We start from the raw sequence: 5760 nt of genomic DNA on the forward strand, positions 1-5760 counted from the left end.
TGTCGTTTGGCGTGCCGTTTATTTCATTGGCGTGCTGGGTTTATGTTGTTTTGGCGTTTGGTTGTTATTTTGTTTTGGCGTGTTTGTTATTGTCGTTTGCCGTGTTGTTATGTCGTTGCGTTGTTTGGTGTCTGGTCACTGGCGTGTTACCCTTGGTTGACCAAGTAGTGAGGTGGGTAAGTTTTACGTAGGAAAAAAAAACAAGGTCGGAGGGAGGCTGGGCCGCAGCTGCCAGGTCGGGGAGCTCAGCGGGGGGACCCCCCCCCATTTTCGATTCTGAAGAATAAACAAAAACCAAAGGGTGTTTACTGGACCTGGCCAACGCAGTCTGTGACCAATCACAGCGGTGCACGCAGGGGACACGGTCCTTTCCTCATTCAGGGGACACAGGGGGAAATTGGGGCGGACGGCCGCCGCGGTTTTTACACAAAGTTTTCTCGTTTTGTTTCGCGCTTTCCAAATACAGGGGCAGTGGCACGGCCAGCGGCCCAGGTTCGCTGGGCCCAGGTGGGGCCCAGGTCCCGGCCCAGGTTCGGCCAGGGTGCGGGGCCCAGGTCGGGGGCCCTGGTAGGCCCTGGTCGGGGGCCCTGGTCGCCCAGGTCGGGGCCCAGTCGTGCCCAAGGTCGCGTTGGCGGGGACTTTGCCCATTATGCTTCAGCGTGGTCGTACAGGACCCACCAATGATTATGTTGCTTTCACGTGGGGGATGGGACCAGGGGCTGTGCTGGTGACGTCATCATAACCGGTTGGCGAACTGGACCGTGAATTCATGGAATTATTCACAGTACAACACCACCCACCACCACACCACAAACACCACACACAACCACCCCACACCAACAGTAACACCACACCCAGGGGTAACAAACCCCACACTACCACAGCACATCTACACACACACACAGAGTAAAAGAACACACATCAACCACAGTAAAAAAACAACCTCCACACACACACACCCACACCACCCACACCATCACCAGTAACACACCAAACCACACACGAACCACACATGACACCACACCACATCAGTAGAACAACACACACCGTAACCCACACACCCACACCACAACCGCACCGCACACCACACACACAACACACAGCACTAACCACACAACACAGTACAACACCACCAGTAGTAAACACACCACACCCCACCAACAACACACACCGTAACACACACACACACCACACACACACACCACCACAGCGACCAAACAACACACACACAGGAACTCACACACACACACACACACAACACCACAACACACAGTGAACACACACACCCCAGTAACCCCACACACAACACACACAACCACACACACACACAGGCAACATCAACCACACCCACACACCTACACTCCACCGCAACACCACCCCCACACACACCACACCACAGGTAACACACACAACACCACCACCCAACACACGAACACACACACAACAGTTACAACCACAACGACACAAACCACGTACACACACACACCCACCAACAACAGTAAACATTAAAAACACAACACAGGTAAACCCACACACACACAGTAACACCACACACACACAGTAACACACACCCCACACACACACACACGTAACACAACAACTACACACACCAGACCCAACCACATAAACTCACACACACAGTAACACAAACCCCACCGTCACAACAAACCACCCCACACAGTACAAAAACAGTAAACCCCACACACAGTAACACCAACACCACACACCAACAGTAACACACACACGGTACACACACATAACCACAGACACACAGTTAAACCCACACCACCACACAGTACAACCCAACACACCACACGTAAAACCCACACCCCAACAACACCCACGTTCCACACACGTAACACTCCACACACACGTAACAACACACACTGACACACCCACACGAAACACTACACACCACCACAGAACCACCAACACACACAGTAACAACCAACACACCCACAACACCCACACACCACACGTAACACTAACACACACACCATAACAACCACACACACACCAGTAAACACACACACACACCACACACACACACACACCACCACACACAGTAACACCCAACACACACACACACAGTAACACACACAGTAACCACACACACAGCTCACACAACACAGTAACACAACACACAGTAACACACACACACACAACAGTAACCAACAACACCAGTAACACTAACCACACACAGTAACACACACACAGTACACACACACCGTAAACACACACCACACACCACACAGTAACACTAACACACACACACACCACAGTACACTAACACACACACACAGTAACAAACTAACAACACACCCACAACAGTAACACTAACACACACACACAGTAAAAACATACACACACCAGAACACACACACACAGTAACACTAAACACACACACACACACACACACAGTAACCACGTAACACACACACACACACACACAACACTAACACATAACACACACACACAGTATAACACTAAACCACAACACAGTAACACACACACACAGTAACACTAACACACACATAACACTAACACACACACACACAGTAACACTAACAACACAGAACACTACACACACACACAGTAACACTAACACACACACACACAGTAACACTAACACACACAGTAACACTAACACACACACACACAAACACTAACCAACACACCAGTAACACTAACACACCACACACAGTAAACACTAAACACACACACACACACACACACACACACACAGTGTTAGCTGTTAGCTGTTAGCTGGAGGACTCACCGTTCACCGTTTCCCGGTTTCCGCCGTCAGTCCCGGTTGTGTCGCGGATGACAGCCGCCTGAATTCGCTTATCCGGTGTTTATCAAACCGTTTCCTTGAAACGTTCCGAACACTTTCCTGAACGTTATAAAATAGTTTCATAATCGGCAGAAAACACACGCGACTCTTCTTTTCTCTTCTTTCTTCTTCTTCTTCTTCTCTGGCGGGTTTCAAACAGCGCTCACTGCGCCACCTGCTGTGTGAGTGTGTGTAGGTGTGTGTTGTATATTATTCATATATATATATATATATATATATAGATATATCAATATATATATAGGTATTAAACATATAAAACGGATGAGATGAAAGAGCTGAACAGTTGTTTTGAACACGAAGATGGAGAGAAGCTGCTCAGTAGGCACAGAGTTGTTGAAGATGCAGTCACAATGCCTCATTACTGAAAAATCTACTTCTCTTTCTGTATCTCTCTCTCTCTCCCTCTCTCCTCTCTCTCTCTCTCTCCTCTGCTAAACCTTCATGTCTATCAATTCAATCATGTCTACTAAATAACTTCTTCCCTGGAGTTTTTTTCTCTGCGTCCAGCAGGTTCTCGTGGATCGGGCTGCTGCTGTGGTCCTGCATGACGTCCACTACACATATATACTACTGTCATTCATTGCTGCCATATCTTGCTACTGTGATCATTTTATCCGATCATTGTTAATGTCATTGTCATTTATCAGTCATTGTAATTCATTGTCAGTTTTATCAGTCATTGTAATTTCATTGATCATCATTTACTAGTCTATTGTCATGTCTGTATTCATTAGTCATTGTTATCAGTCATTTGTAATTCATTGTTCATTTTATCATGTCATGTAATACATAACGGCACGCCAACGACATAACGGCACGCCAACGACATAACGGCACGCCAACGACATAACAACAACACGCCAACGACATAACAACAACACGCCAACGACATAACAACAACACGCCAACGACATAACGGCACACCAACGACATAACAGCACGCCAACGACATAACAGCACGCCAATGACATAACAGCACGCCAACGACATAACAACAGTACGCCAACGACATAACAACAGCACGCCAACGACATAACAACAGCACGCCAACGACATAACACGCCAACATTCTCTCTGTCTGTCTTTGATGATTTCATGCTTTTATTTTGATGTGTTTTTGTTATAAAGTTCAGTTTGAATGTTTTTAACGAAAAGACAACACTGATCACAGCAGGTGGAATAATAATAATAATAATCATAATAATCATAATAATAATAAAGATGATGACGATGATGATGATGATGATGATGATGATGATGATGATGATGATGACGATGATGATGATGACGATGACGATGACGACAGACAGTCTGCAGCTTCTCTGCTCTCTGGCACTAACTCTTCCACACTGGAACTTTAATATTATAATCTGCCGTAAATGTTGACGTGTTCTAATGTGACGTGTCCGTGTGCAGGATCCGTGTTCTCTGTGTGACGAAGCCAAAGAAGTCCTGGAACCGTTCAAACACAGAGTAAGACACACATAGAACCTGTCTGTCTTTGACCTGTCTGTCTGTCTGACCTGTCTGTCTCTCTCTCAGTTTGTGTTGCAGCAGGTGGACATCAGTCTTCCAGAGAACAGGGTGTGGTTTGACAGGTACAGGTGGGACATACCTGTGTTCCACCTGAACGGACACTTTGTGATGAAACATCGAGTGGACGTCGTCCTGTTGGACAAACTGCTGCAGGACGGAATAAACCATGATGACGAAAAACCATGACAGCAAGAAACCATGACGACGGCTAATTTATTCACAGCAATAATTAATAAACACAAATGATCAATAAACACGTATCCTGGTTTATTATTAAAAACCAATCAGAATAACTGGTCAGGATGATGTCACATGTTAAACAGACACGTGATGCAGCAACATGTTCAAAACACGCTATGTTTCAGGTTACCCATCATGCATCATGCCGTGTGCTCCAACGCTGTCTGTTGACGGATGGTGTCTCTCCTCTTTAGCCAGGAGGACACGCCGTCCATGATGTGGACTCCTCAGACCACAGGACACTTCTCCACTTCAACTCAGTCCACCTTAAATGAGCTCAGTCCACCTTAACCTTCATGCACCCCTTGGTACATTTTTTTGCATTTTTCAGTTAAAAGTACTCAATAAGTAAATAATAAGTAAATAATAAATAATAAGTAATAATAAAATACAGAATAAATAATAAATAAATAAAAATAATAAATAATAAGTAAATAATAAATAATAGCCTCAGGTCTGATAATATGTCTAACTGTGTACAAAACAAACTTCACCTGTTACTTCAGACATTTTTGGCACCATTGACTCCCATTATAACATGTTGGATCTACAAGTTTGATCTACTCTAACGTTAGCAGAAAACATGTTGAACATACATGTGACCAACTTTCCAATCAAAGCTTTTGACTTATTTTTGTTTCATTGACTCTTTCTGTTACATTTCCGACTATTGCTACAGAATACACGATAACAACTGAAGCGATCTGTGTGTTGGTGTAAAAGTGTGGTATGAATGTGTGTCGTCTAAAACCTGGACGTAGTCTCTGTGACGTCTCCGCAGACTGTCTAAAACCTGGACGTAGTCTCCGTGACGTCTCCGCAGACTGTCTAAAACCTGGACGTAGTCTCCGTGACGTCTCCGCAGACTGTCTAAAACCTGGATGTAGAAAGTTCAAAATGTTCCTTCAACAGTTTTTAAAACATTCTTCAAATGTTTAAACTGTGAAACCCAAACCTGTCTCACCTGTCTCACCTGATGCCGTAAGCTCATCAATATTTTACCCGTTCGTGTTCCAGAGATTCTGGCTGTCAGCCAATCACAGCCTGTTGCTGTCTGTGTGACCTGAAGTACTGAGAGACAGTGTATGGTGTGCTGGTCGTCATGGAGATGTCAGGTGTGTTTGTTT

Source organism: Larimichthys crocea, chromosome XXIV (genome assembly GCF_000972845.2).
Source record: "Larimichthys crocea isolate SSNF chromosome XXIV, L_crocea_2.0, whole genome shotgun sequence".
Taxonomy (NCBI): Eukaryota; Metazoa; Chordata; class Actinopteri; family Sciaenidae; genus Larimichthys; species Larimichthys crocea.